Source organism: Cervus elaphus, chromosome 9, assembly GCF_910594005.1.
Source record: "Cervus elaphus chromosome 9, mCerEla1.1, whole genome shotgun sequence".
Classification (NCBI taxonomy): domain Eukaryota; kingdom Metazoa; phylum Chordata; class Mammalia; order Artiodactyla; family Cervidae; genus Cervus; species Cervus elaphus.
This window is the reverse complement of record NC_057823.1, coordinates 95,804,289-95,824,631: the sequence shown is the minus strand read 5'-3', so window position 1 is coordinate 95,824,631 and position 20,343 is coordinate 95,804,289. Positions and strand designations below refer to the sequence as shown.

Sequence of the window (20,343 nt, the reverse complement as noted above, 5' to 3'; positions counted from 1 at the left end):
ATTCATTTGGCTGGGACAGTTTGTGGCATCCCCGACATGGTTCAGGAGGCAGCGGCTATGGTAACCGCTGCCCAAAATAGCAGATAGCTTCTGGGCCATGACAAGGGAAGCAGCTTTGTTGGTGGCCAAGTTCTACATGTGGCTTTGGGATTTGTTCTGGAAGCTCCTTCCATTGCGTGTGTGTTTTAAGCCTTCCCAATGATTATGTAATAGCCTGTAATAAATCCTTTTCTGGTTAAATGGCTTGAATGGATTCTGTTCTCTGTGACTGAACCCTGACTGATACAGCATAGAAGTTAGATTTTAAAATATCACTGGTCCTTTTGGCAATTTTATTTTTCTTTCTCATCTCTTTGTAATTACATGGATACAAAGTCTGAAGTGATGTTGGCATTATTTGTTGCTTTCAATGCACAGGTCAGTTGGAAGATGATCACCGTCCCTAACTGACCTGTGGTTAGTTAGATTCCCCAGAACACACACTATTATTCAATATACCTGTGCTGAGATCTCCCATTTGCCTCTCCAGATCCACTGGCCACCCTTCTCATTCCATTTCACACTCCAGGCCTGACCAGCAGCAGTGGGCTCCCTTGTCCTCTGACTTTGCCAGTGAGGAGGCCTGCTTTACACTGGTCCTCTGTCCCTCCAGGCCCCCACTACGCCTCCCCATCAGGTAGCCAGTCACTTTGTTTTTTTTTAATTAATTAATTAATTAGTTTATTTTTAATTTTTTTCCTTTATTTTTATTAGTTGGAGGCTAATTACTTTACAATATTGTAGTGGTTTTGCCATACATTGACATGAATCAGCCATGGATTTACATGTGTTTCGCATCCTGAACCCCCCTCCCACCTCCCTCCCCATCCCATCCCTCTGGGTCATCCCAGTGCACCAGCCCCGAGCACTTGTCTCATGCATCCAACCTGGACTGGCGATCTGTTTCACACTTGATAATATACATGTTTCAGTGCTGTTCTCTCAGATCATCCCACCCTCGCCTTCTCCCATAGAGTCCAAAATTCTGTTCTATACACCTGTGTCTCTTTTTCTGTCTTGCATATAGGGTTATCGTTATCCCATATTTTGATCTCCAAACTTGGAACTTTCCTGTTCTTCGTTGGTAAAGAAGTTTGATGGAATGCTCTAGATGGTTGTCAACAACCATAGCAGACCCCAGACATTGTTAACCTCTCTTCCTCTATCTGCATTATTTTCAGTAGTTCCTTCTAGGTTCCAGAACTCAAATAGCTGGTGCTGCCTACTTTTGAGGTCTGGCCCTCAGGAGTTCACTAATCCTCCTACTTTTCCGGCTAAGGTATGGAGAATTCCCTTTGTCCTCAGTGCAGCAGTGTAAATGAAAAAAAAAAAAAAATTTTTTTCCCTCAAAGAACGTTTATATTTGCCCTTGAATTTAATGTATATATCGACCAAGATCTGTTGAATCAGAATTTCTCATGGTGGAGGTAAGGAATCTTTTTTTGCCAATATAACTTCCCTAAATTATTCTGGTGCATTCCTTTGCTTCTCTTTACTCACTGCATCAATATCTGTTGAAAGGAAGGAAGGTAAAGAAACAAAAAAGAAATTTCAGTAGTTTGGGTATTTTATTTACTAGTGCACTACAAAGGTTAAATGAGTAATATAAAATTGTACTGTATTACAATTTTTCAGATTTCACTCTATAGCAAGGGAACTATTGGACCGCTAGGCTAATATAGATCCTATAAAAGTTTAGCAAACCACCACTAGGACTGGGAAGCTAAGAGAGGGAAAATAAATCCAACACAATGCTACAGAAATAGAAGAGCCCAGTACTTTCATTAATTTAACTCGAGGTTCATTTTGACATCTTTGGCTGAGCCATCCACTCATTCCTGGACTCTTCCCCTCCTTGTGGCCCTGCTGCTGAAGCTGGTTAGCAACTGAACAACCAGAATCTCTGGTGTTGGGCCCAAGTGACTCAGATCTGCAGTGCTTCTCTGCAGCTGCCCTGGCCTTCTCAGATCTTGCCCTGACTCTCTGACTTTGGGTTATTACTGGACCTATAATACTTTCCCTATCCTGTAAAAGCTCTTTCTACCTTTGGTCACCTTCTTTATCAAAGCCATTTACTGTTCAGATCATTTTATTGAGCTCTGATCTCTTTATTGGTTAGAATCTCAGATGTCTTCTGAGGTTGGAATCAGTTCTTCTGATAGAAGCTGACTCATTTTCCATCAGTGAATATTTTCAGCCTGCTATTAATTTCTCACTTCTTATTTGGGAGATATTCATGTTTTCAGCATAATGAAGAATCAAACCTTTCCAGTTTCTGGAGTCAAGTATTCCCTCATCAATCACTTCCCGGATCTACATAGCCTTCTTGCCTCAATGAGATAGGCTGTCATATCCTATAATTACAATAACAGAAATACCTAGGTGTACAGTAACATTAATGTAGCAAGTAGACATTTTCGTCTCCCCTCTCTCATGTCAGAGAGCATGAGAACTGTTTGGTAGCATGATACTATAGCTCTTTAGAAAATATAGTTGACATCTACTTCTGCTTCATTGACTATATTAAAGCCTTTGACTATGAGGATCACAACAAACTGTGGAAAATTCTTAAAGAGATGGGGATACCTGCCTCCTGAGAAACCTGTATGCAGGTCAGGAAGTGACAGTTAGAACCGATCATGGAACAACAGACTGGTTGAAAACTGGGAAGGGAGTATGTCAAGACTGCATATTGTTACCCTGCTTATTTAATTTAAATGCAGAGTACATCATGCAAAATGCCGGGTTCTATGAAGCTTGAGTTGGAATCAAGATTAACGAGAGAAATCTCAATAACCTCAGATATGCAAATGACACCACCCTTATGACAGAAAGCGAAGAGGAACTAAAGAGCCTCTTGATGGAAGTGAAAGAGGAGAGTGAAGAAGTAAGCTTAAAACTCAACATTCAGAAAACTAATATGGCATTCACTCCCATCACTTCAATGAAATTAGCTGAAGCTCCAGTACTTTGGCCACCTGATGTGAAGAACTGACTCATTGGAAAAGACCCTGATGCTGGGAAAGATTGAAGGCAGGAAGAGAAGGGGATGACAGAGGATGAGATGGTTGGATGGCATCACCAACTCAATGGACATGAGTTTGAGGACATGTACAGGAAAGTCTGGTTTGCTGCAGTCTATGGGGTCGCAAAGAGTCAGACATGACGGAACAACAACAACCTATGTTTTCAAACCGATATTTTTATTATTTCTTTTGGAATATGCAAAGAGCATGCTCACTCCTAGGTAACTCATTTTTTTTTTTTTTTTTTAGCTTTTTGTTGTTCAGTCACTAAGTGTTGTCCAGCTCTTTGGGACCCCTGGTAACCATAAATTCTTTCTCTAAGTCTGTTCCTGCTTTGTAAATGAGTTCATTTTTAAAAGATTCCACATATAAAAGATATCATATGATAATTGTCTTTCTGTCTGACTCACTTCACTTAGTATGATATTATCTCCAGATCCATCCATGTTGCTGCAAATGGCATTATTTCATTCTTTTTAACAGCTGAGTAATATTCCACTGTATATATGTACATCTTCTTTATCCATTTATCTGTCAATGGACATTTAGGCTCCTTCCATGTCTTCGCTATTGTAAACAGTGGTGCTATGAACATTGGGTATATACATCCTTTCAAACCACAGCTTATTCCATATATAGACCCAGGATTGGGATTGTTGGGTTACATGGTAGCTCTAGTTTTAGTTTCTTAAGGATCCTCCTTACTGTTCTCTATAGTGGCTGTATCAATTTACATTCCCACCAAGGGGGTAGGAGAATTCTGTTTTCTCCACATCTTCCCCAGCATTTATTGTTTATAGACTTTGATGATGCCCATTCTGACTGGTGTGAGGTGGTACCTCATTGTAGTTTTGACTTGCATTTCTCTAATAGTGATGTTGAGCATCTTTTCATGTGCCTATTGGCCATCTGTATGTCTTCCTTGGAGAAATGTCTCTTTAGGTGTTCTGCCCATTTTTTTTTTTTGAATGAGTTGTTTATTTACTTATTTATTTCTTGATATTGAGCTGCATGAGGTGTTTGTAAATTTTGGAGATTAAGCCCTTGTCAGTTGCTTAGTTGCTTTGTTTGCAAATATTTTCTCCCATTCTATAAGTTGTCTTTTTGTTTGGTTTATGGTTTCCTTTGCTGTGCAAAAGCTTTTGAGTTTAATTAGGTCCCATTTTGTATATTTTTGTTTTCATTTCCATTACTCTAGGAGGTGTACCCAAAAAGATGTTGCTGCAATTTATATCAAAGAGTGTTCTGCCTATGTTTTTCTCTAAGAGTTTTATAGTTTCCAGTCTTACATTTAGATCTTCAATCCATTTTGAGTTTATTTTTGTGTATGACATTAAAGAATGTTCTAGCTTCATTTTTTTTTACATGTATCTGCCCAGTTTTCCCAGCACCACTTATTGAAGTCATTGTCTTTTCTCTGTTGTATATTCTTGCCTCCTTTGTTATAGATTAATTGACTGTAGGTGCAGGAGTTGATCATAGGTGCATTAATTGACTGTAGATTATTTCTGGGCTTTTAATCCTGTTCCATTTGGTATATATTTCTATTTTTTTTGTGTGCCAGTATCACACTGTTTTGATGACTATAGCTTTGTAGTATAGTTGGAAGTTAGGGAGCCTGATTCTTCCAGCTCTGTTTTTTCTTAAAATTACTTTGGATATTCAGGGTCTTTTTTTATCTCCCTAGAAATTTTATGATTTTTTAAATTCTAGTTCTGTGAAAAATGTCATTGATAATTTGATAGAGATTGCATTGAATCTGTAGGTTGCCTTGGGTAGTATATTCATTTTTTACAATATTGATTCTCCCAATCTAAGAACATGGTATATCCTATCTGTGCCATTTTTTATTTCTTTCACCAGCAAGTTATACTTTTCAGATTACAGGCCTTTTGCTTCCTTAGGTAGCTTTATTCCTAGGTATTTTATTCTTTTTGGTGCAATAGTAAATGGGATTTCCCCCTTAATTTCTCTTTCTGATCTTCTGTTGTTAGTTTATAGAAACACAACAGGTTTCTGTATATTAATTTTGTATCCTGTAACTTTACCAAATTCATTGCTGAGCTCTAGTAGTTTTCTGGTAGTATCTTCAGGATCTTCTATGTATAGTATTGATGGCTTATGGTGTTGAAATTGTGATCTCCAAAGATTTAACTTCAGGACCAGGGACCAGGCTTGATCATTCAAGAGCTTTTGTATAGCAGAGTTTTATTAAAGTGAAAAGAGAGAAAGCTTCAGACATAGATATCAGGAGAGTGCCCCCCTCGCTAGTTCTAAGCAAGGGAGTTATATGTTTTTTAATTAGTTATTACAATAAATCAAAAGAATGTCTCAAGGTTGTAAAGATCTTACTAGACCCACTTCCATAGTTTACATTTTAAGATAACAGGATTAGCCAGAAGGTTTTCAGGAAGGAGAAACTGTCCTCAAGCAGGATGCATGTTGTTATATAATCCTTAGTACAGAGTTTAAACTGAGTTGCTTGTTGTGTAATCATCAGTTCCAGGCCTAAAGAAAAAAAAAACATTTTATGTGACTAAGACTAAGGAACATAGAGAAAAAAAAAAAAAAGATGTTTGTCCTTTCCTCCTCCTTGAGAATTCCAGACCCCTGTCTCCACTTCGAGAGCCCCAGACCCCTTCCTCCTCCTTGGGGACCCCAACTTCTTATCAATCTGCCTAGGAATTGACTCTCTCAGTATCATGTCATCTACAGTCAGTGACAGTTTTACTTCTTTTCCAATGTAAATTCCTGTTATTTCTTTTTCTTCGCTGATTGCCATGGCTAGGACTTTGAAAGATACATTGAATAAAAGTGGTGAGGTTGAACATCTGTGTTTTATTCTTGATCTTAGAGAAAATACTTTCAGCTTTTCACTGTTGAGTATGATGTTAGCTATAGGTTTGTCATACATGGCCTTTATTATGTTGAGGTAGATTCTTCTGTGTCCACTTCATGGAGATCTTTTATCATAAGTGGGTGTATAATTTTGTCAAAAGCTTTTCCTGCATCTGTTGAGATGATCATATGGTTTCTATTCTTCAGTTTGTTGATGTGGTGTATCACATTGATTGGTTTGTGGATACTGAAAACTCCTTGCATTCCTGGGATAAATCCTACTTGATCATGGTGTATGATCCTTTTAATGTATTGCTGGTTTCAGATTGCTTGTATTTTGTGGAGGATTTTTACGTATATTTTCAACGGTAATATTGGCCTGTAACTTTCTTTTTCTGTGATATCTTTGTTTGGTGTGGACATATCAGGGTGATGGTGGCCTCATAAAATGAGTTGGGGAGTTTTCCTTCCTCTGCAATTTTCGGGGAATAGTTTCAGAAGGATAGGTGTTAGCTCTTCTCCAAATGTTTGATAGAATATTTGCCTGTGAAGCTGCTAGTTCCCAGGCTTTTGTTTTGGGGAGTTTTTAAATCACAGTTTTGATTTCAGTACCTGTGATTGGTCTGTTTATATTTTCTAGGTCTTCTGTTTCAGACTTGGGAGAGTGTACCTTTTTAAGAATTTGTCCATTTCTTCTAGGTTGTCTATTTTATTGACATATAGTTGCTTGTAGTAGTCTCTTACGATCCTGTACATTTTTGTGGTGTCCATTGTAAATTCTCCTTTTTCATTTAGAAATTTTATTGATTTAAGTCCTTTCCCTTCTTTTTCCCCTGATGGTTAAAGCTTTATCAATTTTGTTTATCTTTTTAAAGAATCAGCTTTTAATTTTACTGATCTATTCTGTGGTTTTCTTTATCACTATGTCATTTATTTCTGCTCTGATCTTTATTTCTTTACTTCCACTGGCTTTGGCTTTTGTTTGCTCTTCTTTCTCCAATTGCTTTAGGTGTAAGGATAGGTTGTTTATTTGAGATATTTCTTGGTTTCTGAGGTAAGATTGTAGTGCTATAAACTTCCTTCTTAGAACTGCTTTTGCTTCATTCCATAATTTTGGATCATCATGCTTTTGCTTTCATTTTCATTTGTTTCTAGGCACTTTTTGCTTTCTTCAGTGATCCATTGGTTTTTTTTAGTGAAATATTGTTTAACCTCCATGTTTGTGCTTTTTAGTTTTTTTCTTGTAGTGATTTTTAATCTCATCGTGTCGTGGTTGGAAATGGTTTTTCATATGATTTCAATTTTCTTAAAATTACTGAGGCTTAGTATGTCTTCCAGAATGTGATCAATCCTGGAGACTGCTCCACGTGCACTTGAGAAGAACATATTGTTATTCAGTCATTCAGTCATGTCCAACTCTTCGTGACCCCATGGACTGTAGCACACCAGGCTTCCCTGTCCTTCACCATCTCCCAAAGCTGCTCAAACTCATGTCCATTGAGACGGTGATGCCATCCAACCATCTCATCCTCTGTCGTCCCCTTCTCCTCCTGCCTTCAATCTTTCCCAGCATCAGGGTCTTTTCTGATGAGTCAGCTCTTCGAGTTAAGGTGGGCAAAGTATTGGAACTTTAGCATCAGTACTTCTAACAAATTTTCAGGGTTGATTTCTGTTAGGATTGACTGGTTTTATCTCCTTGCAGTCCAAGAGACTCTCAAGAGTCTTCTCCAACACCACAGTTCAAAAGCATCAATTCTTCGACGCTCAGCCTTCTTTATGGTTCAACTCTCATATCCATACATGACTACTGGAAAAACGATAGCTTTGACACTACAGACCTTTGTTGGCAAAGTAATGTCTCTGCTTTTTAATATGCTGTCTAAGTTTGTCATAGCTTTTCTTCCAAGGAGAAAGCGTCTTTTAATTTCGTGGGTGAGAAGAACGTGTATTCTTTTTCTTTTGGATAAAATGTTCAGTTTTTGCTGTGGCAGAAAGAGCCATAAACAAGATCAAACCCGAATATCAGGTTTCCGGAACCACTATTTGTTTAATGTTCAAGCTAACAATACCTGGTAAACAAACTCCAACATCTCAAATAACAAAGCAGGTACAGGTCTGGGATTTTAATAAATTGACGTGATTCATTTAGACATACTTGCAGGATTGGTTTGAAACAACAAAGCCTTACTGATTGTGATATTTTACATTTTTAATAGAATTCATGGATTTCTCTTGGGTGTCATAGAAAATTTTTATATAACTAAGTGATAACTTTCTAGTAGATAAATGGGCAACAAACATAAACATATAATTCTCAAAACAGGAAATAAAAAATAAAAAGTAAAACATCTGGTCAACATATATTCAGTGTAGTATTGAATCTCATAGTAATGAAAAAAGTAAAGAGCTTAAAAGCACATGTTAATGATGATTTACTTCCTAGTTGAAATGAACAGAGGGGAAACCCATAGGAATACAGGTTGTCAGCTGGAGAGGGGCGAGGTCAGCCTGGGACAGAAGAGGGTGAGGTCTTTGGGTTCCATCAGGCTGCAGAAACTAGGGGCATGCTCAGGTCACTCTAGGTGGCAGAAGTTTGTCAAAAGATGTCTGGGGTGGGGGGAATGGGAAACAAGTCATCAGTCCTCATGTCACCCAGAAAGTTCCTCAGGAGTCCTAGTAGTCTGACTGCAGTTTTGATCACTTAGTGAGAACTCTTGTTGTTCACTCTTAATAGAACCCACCTATACAGGTACACCCTGAGGAATCAATGAGATAGAGTACATGTAAATACTTTCACACCACAATGTTTTAGAGGGATTTATTAGTTGTTGTGGGGTCACTGGCCTTCTTTGAAGTAGTGTTTCTTTTAACTTGACATCTATATTTTCTTCCTCTTTTTTTTTTTTTTTCCTTTAATTTTCAGTAAAATGGTATAGATTTTGTTGAGTAGGCCTGGCTTGTGATTTGGCTTGTAGGGGAGAAAACTCTCATTTTCTTTGTTAATATCAAGATATCAGGAATATCAAGAATGAGGGACATTGCTGTTTTGTTTGTTTGTTTTATTCTTTTTTGAGGTGGTGTTTAAAAACTGAAGTTCTGGGGTCATAGGTGCCTATGGAGGTACCTAAGGACTCGCAGTGTGTGTGAGGGGGCAGGTGTGGGAGTGGAGTTGAGAGCCAGCTGGCAAGGACTGAACGGGTGGGTTTGTTCCTCTTCATTACAGCTCTGTTTTGTCTGCTTTCTACATCATGATTCTGGACATTTTACATTGAAAAAGAAGGTGGTGACAGGTTCAAATGGTAGCAACTTTGGCAGCAAAAGAGAAGAAGTGAACCCAATGCTGACATTAATTGACAAAAGCTAATGAAGACAGAGAGGCCTGGTGTGCTGCCATGCATGGGGTCGCAAATAGTTGGACACGACTCAGCGACTGAACTGAACTGAATGAAGACAGAACTGATGCAATTAATCAGAGCAAAATTGAACACTACTTGATCAACATCTGGAATCCAAGCTGGCAAAAGAGAATTGATCAATAACAAGCCACTGCAAAGAGATCCAACCAGTCCATCCTAAAGGAAATCAGTCCTGAATGTTCATTGGAAGGACTCATGCTGAAGCTGAAACTCCCAACACTTTGGCCACCTGATGCGAAGAACTGACTCATTGCAAAAGACCCTGATGCTGGGAAAGATTGAAGGCGGGAGGAGAAGGGGACGACAGAGGATGAGACAGTTGGATGGCATCACCGACTCAATGGACATGAGTTTGAGAAAACTCCAGGAGTTGGTGATGGATAGGGAGGCCTAGCATGCTGCAGTCCATGGGGTCGCAAAGAGTCAGACATGACTGAGCAACTGAACTGAAGCCACAATTGCATGTGTTGCAATGATTAAAGCCTGAGATGGACTTCCTCTTCCTCCCAGGTCCCGTCTGAGACTGAGGACACGGAACTTTTGAAAGGTAAGACTCAGCTGACCCGGTTACACTGTGCGGAGGACAACATTAGCGTTTTGTCAACCTCTCCCTGTATTTGCCAAAGACCATGTAGCTAGTTCTGGTCAATGACAAGTGAGTGGAAGGGATATATATATTATTCAGCATTGAGGTGGGAAAAAGCTGATGCCTAATTCCTTGGACTTACTCTTCCTTGCCGCGGTGATCAAGAAGGCCAAAAGCTTCAGATGGATGTACCAACAAGACGATGGTCCTCCAGCACGCTGAGCACAGGTGGCTGTGCCGGGCAGAAGACCCTGCCTACGGACAGTGCGCCATGAGTGAGGAATAAAGCTTTGGGTTCTTCAGCTACTGATGTAGTGGTTAGAGCAGCCTGACTGAATATCCACAAGGAGGAAATGGGGAGGCTCTAGGAGGGTTTTTCAAGGTGGGAATTCCCAGGGGCTGCCTGAAAGACAGCAAAGCTAGAATTGCCAAGTGAAGCGGTGGCCAGGTGAAGCAGGTGGGGAGTAAATAACAGCTAGCTGAGGAAGCGGTGTGAGTCACTGGAAAAAACATGTACTTTGGACTCAAATTGACCCACCTAGGGTTCAAATTTAGGTTTTACTTTTTATTTTCTTTTTGAGCAAGTTGCCAATCTCTCTTACTTTTCTAAATTTATAAAGCATAATACCTACATGATTGCTGAAAAAGATTAAGTTATACATACATACACACAAATCCACTTAGCACAACATCTAACAGTTGGTAAGTCATCAATAAACCTAGATGCCCCTTCTTTCTGGCCACTTCCCTCTAAGACCATTTCAGAGCTTGGCAGCTGTTAACTTTTGATCTCACGGACTCTACAAGTGGGACTCCTTCAAGTTTAAAGTCCTCACTCCAAGGTATGCATCCCACAGATCCTTGCTGGAGCTTTGAAACGGGAATGGAATGCTGCCAAATCCTTGTCTTAATTGCTTTATTTGTAGTGTCCTTGGATTCTGAAGAGGGAATCTTAACACTGAACTGAGTCTAAAGTCTGGGCGAGGGAGGGGCTGTGAGAAAGAAGTCTGGTGGCCAGCTTTCAGCTCCCTTCTGCCCAGTATGGATAAAAGCATTCCCCTCTCCCTGTCTTAACTGGTCATTTATAGTAGCCTCTGGGCTTCCCCGGTGGCTCAGCTGGTAATGTACCCGGATTGCGGAATCCCACCAAACACCACAGGAGCCGCGGATTGATGCAAAAACAGTGAGGAACTTTATTACAAGCTGAGCAGGGACTCTCTTCACACAATGGCGAAGGAGCCCCCCCGTGAAAGCGGCGAATCTTTTTTATACTGTATAGCAGGGGAAGCGGAAAGGGAAGCTTAAGGGGATTGGTTAATTCATACTGCGCAGCAGGGGAAGCGGGAAGGGAAGCTTAAGGGGATTGGTTAATTCTTCAACTAAGGGTGTCTTGTTAGCTACTGATTGGTGGGTTAGAGTAAGGGGGGGTGAGGGACTTCCTGTCTTCCCCTGATTGGCTCGTTGAGTTTCTTTGTCTTAAAGTTTCCTTTTCTCTCCTCGGGAGGGGGTTTTACTCAAAATGGCGGTGCTATGTTTTCTCTCCTCGGGAGGGTTTTCACATTTCCCAGTAAAGAATTCGCCTGCTATGCAGGAGACTTGGGTTCCATCCCTGGGCTGGGAAGATCCCCTGGAAAAGGGAAAGGCTACCCACTCCAGTATTCTGGCCTGGAGAATTCCATGGTTCATGGGGTTACAAAGAATCGGACATGACTGAGTGACTTTCACTTTCTTTCCAGCCTGTTTGGTGCCTTTACTTCCTTCCATCCTGACCATCAGGAAATATTTTCAAAGAAACTAAGCTTATTAGAAACTGAAGGGAAACAGCAAATCCAAAAATACAAATGTGAAAACAGAGAAATGCAAGAGTTTACTGGACCAGTAGCTCTCATCTGAGCAAACTGGGATCACTCCCTGACACTCAGAGGCCTGGGACCTATAGCTATACACTGACATTCTGGCAAACAGGCAGAAATTACCTGATCCCAGAGTTGGTTTTACTGTTGAATTTTAGTGAAAATACTTCCCTTGGTCCCGCTCTGGTTGGGCTCGGGGACACGGTGTTAATTTTATATTACAAAATAACCTTGATTGGAGAGACTATGCAAAAGAAAAAAAATTGTATTTTTTAAAAGGAGGCATAAGATTGAGGGGAAAAGAAGTTGAGAAATACTCTTCGAGTAACTTGGAATCCCAGGGTCTCAAAGGCGAGGTAGCAGAGAAGGAAGTGAGAGGAGGAAGCCCGTGTGTACTGAGAAAAAGATCTCAAGAGAGGCCAGGGCAGCATTTGGTGAGTAGGAACATTTGTGTCTTCCTGGCCTCTTACCCCATTTACCCTCAACTGTTTAAAGGTGGGCTTCTTGGGACATTTCATCCAGTCTTACAGTTCCAAGGGGAGCACAGAAATGGTCATTCGATTTGAAAAAGTAGAGAGAACTTTTATTAAGTTCTTTGTTTTTAAAGAACCTTAGTAAGTTCTTTATTAAGATTTATTTTACTGGCTGGGTTGACTCTTCGTTCCTGCATGAGCTTTCCTCCAGTTGCAGCAAGTGGGAGCTACTCTCTAGTTGCAATGCACAGACTTCCTTGGCTGCAGAGCAAGGCCGGGCGTCTAGGGCGCAATGGCTTCAGCAGCCGTGGTGCCTGGGCCTGGGAGTTGCACCTGGGCTCTAGAGCACAGGCTCAGTAGCTGGGGCCCACAGTCTCAGCTGCTGTGAGGCATGTGGGATCTTCTGAGATAAAGGCTTGCACACGTGTCTCCTGCACCGGCAGGCAGATGCTTCACCACGGAGCCACGTGGAAGCCCAGGGAGAAAGTTGTAATGTGGGAGGAGCATCTCCAGCGCCCAAGGGCCCCGTGGTATCGCTGGGGCAGTTTTGCGCCTCTGTTTCCCCCTTCTTCCTCTTCCGCGTCTTCAGCTCAACCTGTCTACAACGGAAGCCCCAGACCAGCCAGCATTTTGCAGAGCAGTTCTGGGTTCCTGCCTCGTTCTGAGGCGGGCCCAGAGCTCTCGACGCATTTGTGGAGGTGAGATGATGGACATGCCTTGAGTCCAACGGGGCTTTGAGCTGGTTCAGGCCGGGGAAGAGGGTATAGAGGGGAGCTCGGCTCCACCCAAGTGCCCTCAAAGAGTGCCAGCTCTCTCCTTTTGCCCCCAAACCCCCGCTGCCCCAAAGACTAATGCGTGGGGGAACCCCCCCCCCATCCCCCCAATCTCCAGACAAGTGCAGGGAAAATAATTTGCATCCCTAAAGGAGTGCTTCTCCCCGCTGGTTCCCCCTGCACCAAACGCCTTATTGTTTGTGAGTTCCTGTCTTGGGATGGCATCACCAACTCGATGGACATGAGTTTGGGTAAACTCCGGGAGTTGGTGATGGACAGGGAGGCCTGGCGTGCTGCGGTCCCTGGGGTCGCAAAGAGTCTGGCATGACTGAGCGACTGAACTGAACTGTCCTGGGAACACGGGGTCTGCTCGTCCTGCCGGGTTTCCCCGGCCCCAGCTCCCCACCCCCTCGGCGGGGGCTCCCCTGCGCCTGCAGGGCTCGGCCCAGCGCCCCGCGCCTGTGCTTGCCGCTCCGGCTTCACTTTCGCTTTCACTTTTGGTCCCGGTCCGGGGTGGCCGAGGCAGGCGACAGCGACGCGGTCCCCGAGTCCCAGGTACTGAGTGAGACAGTCCCCAGTACACCCCGCTGGGGGGGAGTCTGGGTGATTGGGGGAAGAGCGAGGCCAGGGCAGCCTTTCTGTGCCGAGAGGTGTGGCGGTCCAGGGACCCGGGGAGGAAGGCAGTCAGCGGGCGGCGGTGAAGTGGGGTCCGGGAGCCGGGGGGAGTCGCGAGGCTGGGGATCGTGTCCGCGGGGAGGGTGGTGGGGTTGGCGCAGGCTTAACAGTGTCCTGCCTCTCTTTCTGCGTCGGGAGCTGGCCAGGGGCGCAGACCTCCCCTAAGCCCAGTCACTTCCCGGCAGGCAGGCGGGAGCCGTCCTCTGCGCTTCTCTTTGAGGCTGGGTTCCTGCCAGCCTCGTCCGCTGGGCTCCAGAGGAGGGCCACGTGAGGTGGTGAGTGGGTGGTGGGGGAGAGAGGTTGGTGTTTGGCCAAAGAGGGCACCTGGCCAATAGCAGTTGGAGAAACAAACGTGAGTTCCGTGAGTTGCAGGCGCAGGGATGTTGTGGCAATAAGTTAAGCGTCCTCAAGATCAATTCAAGTCTGTCCCTTCTTGTGCACTTCTTGCCAATAGTTGTCTGTCCTCCCTTCGCTGTGGCTCAGCCGGGAGTTTATTGAGTTTAAAGGCTGTGCTGTTGGAGCAAGTTAAAATTCCCTCTCGGTGTCTTATTAGCCTGGTGGGCCTGCAAGTTAATTTCAGGAGGAAGGAGAAAGCACAGACACTTCCTTACCGTCTTCATGGAGGTTCTTTGTGAGGCCAGGTTCAGGAAGAAGTGCTCTGGTTTCTACTAAATCCCCAAAGTATTTGCTCTCAACTCAGGATGGGGGGTCAACGACTTAAAAAAAAAAAAAAAAGGCTGGAAAATTAGCCAGATTTTCTCTTTTTGCACGGAGTTGCAGTTGTAGTGATAGGCAGCACATTTTCAGGTGGGCCTAGGTAGAAAAGTTCTACTACATTAAAAAATTGAATCAACATTTTTTTTGTATTATTTACCAGCAGTAACTAGCTGTCATCAATGCTGGTTCACTTCATTGCTCAGAGCCTTTGGAAGAAGGCCTGTTACCTCTTGATGATGGATTTGACATTCCATGATGTCCTGAAAAGGGAAGGAGGAGACAGCCCAGGACCAGTTGCCCTGACTTTCAGTGTGCGTGGGAGAAGTCAGAATCACCAAAGGCAGTTAGGCTCCTAGAGTATCTTGAACTGTTTCTGGCCGTGAAAGTAAGTTAGGAACTCTGTTACTGTGGCCCTTTAATCTGCAACACTGATTGCAAAAGAAGATTTAGTAAGATCAGATGTCAAAGGAAGGTAGTTTTTAAAACTTTAAAGAAGTACAGTCAAGAACAGGAAATTCCTTTTAAGCCCTCATCTCTGTGCTTTCGGTCTGTGTGTATTTAACTGCCTTCTTGATATTTACGCTTGGATATCTCACCAGTTCAGTTCAGTTCAGTCGCTCAGTCGTATCCGACTCTTTGCAACCCCATGAATCGCAGCACGCCAGGCCTCCCTGTCCATCACAAACTCCCGGAGTTTACTCAAACTCATGTCCATCGAGTCGGTGATGCCATCCAGCCATCTCATCCTCCATCGTCCCTTTCTCCTCCTGCCCAATCCCTCCCAGCATCAGGGTCTTTTCCAGTTGGTCAACTCTTCACATGAGGTGGCCAAAGTACTGGAGTTTCAGCTTCAGCATCAGTCCCTCCAATGAACACTCAGGACTGATCTCCTCTAGGATGGACTGGTTGGATCTCCTTGCAGTCCAAGGGACTCTCAAGAGTCTTCTCCAACACCACAGTTGAAAAGCATCAATTTTTTGGCTCTCAGCTTCACAGACCAACTCTCACATCTATACATGACCACTGGAAAAACCATACCCTTGACTAGACGAACCTTTGTTGGCAAAGTAATGTCTCTGCTTTTTAATATGCTATCTAGGTTGGTCATAACTTTCCTTCCAAGGAGTAAGTGTCTTTTAATTTCATGGCTGCAATCACCATCTCCAGTGATTCTGGAGCCCCCAAAATAAAGTCTGCCACTGTTTCCCCATCTATTTCCCATGAGGTGAAGGGACCACATGCCATGATCTTAGTTTTCTGAATGTTGAGCTATAAGCCAACTTTTTCACTCTCCTCTTTCACGTTCATCAAGAGGCTTTTTAGTTCCTCTTCACTTTCTGCCATAAGGGTGGTGTCATCTGCATATCTGAGGTTATTGATATTTCTCCCGGCAGTCTTGATTCCAGCTTGTGCTTCTTCCAGCCCAGCGTTTCTCATGATGTACTCTGCATATAAGTTAAACAAGCTGGGTGACAATATACAGACTTGATGTACTCCTTTTCTTATTTGGAACCAGTCTGTTGTTCCATGTCCAGTTCTAACTGTTGTTTCCTGACCTGCATACAGGTTTCTCAAGAGGCAGGTCAGGTGGTCTGGTATTCCCATCTCTTTCAGAATTTTCCACAGTTTATTGTGACCCACACAGTCAAAGGCTTTGGCATAGTCAATAAAGCAGAAATAGATGTTTTTCTGGAACTCTCTTGCTTTTTCTATGATCCAGCAGATGTTGGCAATTTGATCTCTGGTTCCTCTGCCTTTTCTAAAACCAGCTTGAACATCTGGAATTTCACAGTTCACGTACTGTTGAAGCCTGGCATGGAGAATTTTGAACATTACTTTACTAGCGTGTGAGATGAGTGCAATTGTGCCGTAGTTTGAGCATTCTTTAGCATTGCCTTTCTTTGGGATTGGAATGAAAACTGACCTTTTCCAGTCCTGTGGCCACTGCTGAGTTTTCCAAATTTGCTGGCATATTGAGTACAGCACTTTCACAGCATCATCTTTCAGGATTTGAAATAGCTCAACTGGAATTCCATCACCTCCACTAGCTTTGTTCATAATGATGCTTTCTAAGGCCCACTTGACTTCACATTCTAGGATGTCTAGCTCTAGGTGAGTGATCACACCATTGTGATTATCTGGGTCGTGAAGATCTTTTTTGTACAGTCCTTCTGTATATTCTTGCCACCTCTTCTTAATATCTTCTGCTTCTGTTACGTCCATACCATTTCTGTCCTTTATCGAACCCATCTTTGCCTGAAATGTTCCCTTGATATATCTAATTTTCTTGAGGAGATCTGTAGTCTTTCCCATTCTGTTGTTTTCCTCTATTTCTTTGCATTGATCGCTGAGGAAGGCTTTCTTATCTCTCCTTGCTATTCTTTGGAACTCTGCATTTGAATATCTTTCCTTTTCTCCTTTGCTTTTCACTTCCCTTCGTTTCACAGCTATTTGTAAGGACTCCTCAGACAGCCATTTTGCCTTTTTGCATTTCTTTTCCATGGGGATGGTCTTGATCCCTGTCTCCTGTACAGTGTCACGAACCTCCATCCATAGTTCATCAGGCATAGACATCACAAATTAAACATATTTAAAAACTGAAGCCTTGTTTCGCTCTCCTCCCTTTTAAATCTCTTCCACCTCTGGCCTTCTCCATTTCGATAAAGGACATCTACAACTACCCAGGTGTTCATTCTAGCAACCTGACAGCCATCCTGATACATCCTGCCCTTTCCCTCACTCCCTACTTCTGGTGGTGGAGTCACTCAGTCGTGTCTGACTCTTTGCGACCCCGTGGACTGTAGCCTACCAGGCTCCTCCACCCATAGGATTTTCCAGGCAAGAGTCCTGGAGTGGGCTGCCATTTCCTTCTCCAGGGGTTCTTCCCAACCCAGGATCGAACCTGGGTCTCCCGCATTGTAGACAGATACTTTACCATCTGAGCCACCAGGGGAGTCCAAAATATAGATGTTGAGTCGGCCCCTCTCTCTGACTCCCTCCCACCCCTTTCTGTTGACATCATCCCAGTAAGAACCACTGTCTCACGCTCTCGGCTACTTTCTAACTGGTCTCCTGGCCTTCACTCTTACTTCTTCCAAGTCCTCCACTCTCTACCCAGCAACCGGGTGACCTTCTTAGGGTGTGACCTGGATCCTAAGATCTCTTAGGTGGTTTCTCATTGCCCTTAGGACAGGGTCCGAAAATCTTTAAATGCCTAGAAAGCTGGGTGGTGGTCCTTCTCCTGCCCACCTCTCCAGGCACATCTTTCTACCATATTCTGGGCTTCAGGTTGACTGATCTGACAAATAACTAACACTCTCTACTGCCCCTGAGCTCACAAATATGTGTCTAGGTGTGTATCTATTTGTGTAAGTTTTTAAAAAGCCCACCCCACCCCCACTATATGCTCTTTGAGGCCAGGGACCTGTGCTCTCTTGCCTTGCCTGGCAAAGTCATTGCACAGAATCAGTTCAGTCTCTCAGTCATGTCCGACCCTTTGTGACCCCATGAACCACAGCACACCAGGCCTCCCTGTCCATCACCAACTCCCGGAGTCCACCCAAACCCATGTCCACTGAGTCGGTGGTGCCATCCAACCATCTCATCCTCTCATCCCTTTCTCCTCCCACCCTCTATCTTTCCCAGCATCAGGGTCTTTTCCAATGAGTCTGCTCTTCGCATCAGGTGGCCAAAATATTGGAGCTTTAGCTTCAGCATCAATCCTTCCAATAGACAACCAGGACTGATCTCCTTTAGGACGGACTGGTTGGATCTCCTTGCAGTCCAAGGGACTCTCAAGAGTCTTCTCCAACACCACAGTTCAAAAGCATCAATTCTTTGGCACTCAGCTTTCTTTATAGTCCAGCTCTCACATTCATACATGGCCACTGGAAAAACCATAACCTTGACCAGATGGACCTTTGTTGGCAAAGTAATGTCTTTGCTTTTTTTTTTTTTTTTTTGGTCTCTGCTTTTTAATATGCTGTCTAGGTTGGTCATAAGTTTCCTTCCAAGGAGTAAGCGTCTTTTCATTTCATGCTTGCAGTCACCATCTGCAGTGATTTTGGAGCCCCCCAAAATAAAATCTGCCACTATTTCCACTGTTTCCCCATCTATTTGCTGTGAAGTGATGGGACTGGATGCCATGATCTTAGTTTTCTGAATGTTGAGCTTTAAGCCAACTTTTTCACTCTCCTCTTTCACGTTCATCAAGAGGCTCTTTAGTTCTTCTTCACTTTCTGCCATAAGGGTGGCATCATCTGCATATTTGCATGTAATAGGCCCCCAATAAATAGCTGTGGAATGAGTGATCAAAAATATTTTACCTTTCTTATTTTCACTACAATTCTGTGAGGGGGGTGTTATCTCATTTTATCCATGAAGAAAATAAAGCTGAAATTAAAGAGCATATCCAAGGTCAGAGTAAGTGGCAGAGCAAGAACTCAAAGCCAGATTTTCTCTTCTGACTGTTAACCTTATATATACATACATATATATATATGTGTGTGTGTGTGTGTATATATATATAAATAGCTACATATATGCATATGTATAATTATATGTGTGTATGTACATAGTTAATATGGCAATACTTATATACATACATATGAATTGCAACATTTATGCTGTCTTTACCTCACGTCCCATTTTAGTTTCCTGAAACTGCATCCTTCCTGAGACCCAGCCATGATCTCTCTGGCCCCCTCCCCTCTGGGACCCAAAGCTACAAGGCCTTTGCTGCCAACCCCGTCAGCAGCCTGGGGGCCTTGCTGTCAGCTCAGATGGTGGTTTAGTCACAAAGTTGAGTCTACACCTTTAGTGACCCCACAGGCTGTAGCCCATCAGGCTCCTCTGTCCATGGGATTCTCCAGGCAAGAATCTTGGAGTGGGTTGCCCCTTCCTTCTCTAGGGGATCTCCCTGACCCAGGGATCAATCCTGGGTCTGCTTTTGAAGTTCTACAAAGTCAGAAACCTATTAGAAGCTGCTGTCAGCTCAGGACCGGTTGGAATTTTTAGATCTCTTGCTGGGCTGTTGGAGATCCCGGAGGGGCTCCCAGAGTCCCCTCATGCCTGAACCTGCCACCTTTGTTGTGCTCTCTACCATCTTGGGGAAGGGGCCACATCCACTGAGCTGCTGCCATCAGAGCTTCCAAATGGAAGCATCACATGAGTTCCCTTTACCTCTGGCCCCTGCAACTTCAAGGGAGACCCATCATTCTTCCCCTGCCCTGGGATTCTGCCTGAGAATGTGGGGCAGGAATGCTCTGCTGTCTTAGTGTTCAAGTTTTATTCTCCTCTTCCAAATTGAGCCAATCCTCCATGGCTGGAAGCATCCTTTGCTTGGTCCCCAGACAACAGCGAACAAATGAAAAAGCCAAGAAACACAAAAACAAAAAGAACCTGTTCTTCCTGTTCACGTTTCTTTCCTGGCTCATCTGGGTGGTGCCTTTTGAATTGCGATTTCGGTGCCTCCATGGTTGACTCTGTACGGTATTGGCATTCTTTCTGTTTAGCCTGCAGGTCTGCTCCGTGGGGGAAGCAGGCGGTCACTATGAGTAGCTGTGTGTTTGGGAAGGAATCAGGATGGGGAGTGAGGGGCGGAAATACACATCGTTATGCCCTTGAAGTAGTGTCTCACACGTAAGGATCCAGGGATAAGATGATTGTTTGGCCAGGATTATCTAGGAGTTTCCTCAATCTGACCCTTCAGTAGAATTTCTGGGAAGTTTGAAACAATTATGATGCTGTGACCTAGGTACTTTTGAACTGTGGTGTTGGAGAAGACCCTTGAGAGTCTCTTGGACTGCAAAGAGATCCAACCAGTCCATCCTAAAGGAAATCAGTCCTGAATATTCATTGGAAAGACTGATGCTGAAACTGAAGCTCCAAGACTTTGGTCACCTGATGCGAAGAACTGACTCATTGGAAAAGACCCTGATGCTGGGAA

The 20,343-nt window shown here is 43.4% G+C and overlaps 1 protein-coding gene across 5 annotated transcripts in view; it reads left to right on the top strand.

Annotated features, from left to right (window-relative positions):
- The window catches only part of ERAP1 (endoplasmic reticulum aminopeptidase 1), a 103,311-nt gene that overhangs the window by 46,960 nt on the left and 36,008 nt on the right, over positions 1–20,343 (top strand). Inside the window, exon 1 of one of the 5 annotated variants that reach the window (XM_043913662.1) lies at positions 9,848–9,866. The exons of 2 other annotated variants lie outside the window; for them this stretch is intronic. The gene's annotated coding sequence lies outside the window, so the exon portion shown is untranslated. Of the gene's footprint in view, positions 1–9,847; positions 9,867–12,721; positions 12,930–13,223; positions 13,560–20,343 lie in introns of those variants that run through there. 2 more of the 5 variants (XM_043913661.1, XM_043913660.1) reach the window with 2 other exon arrangements.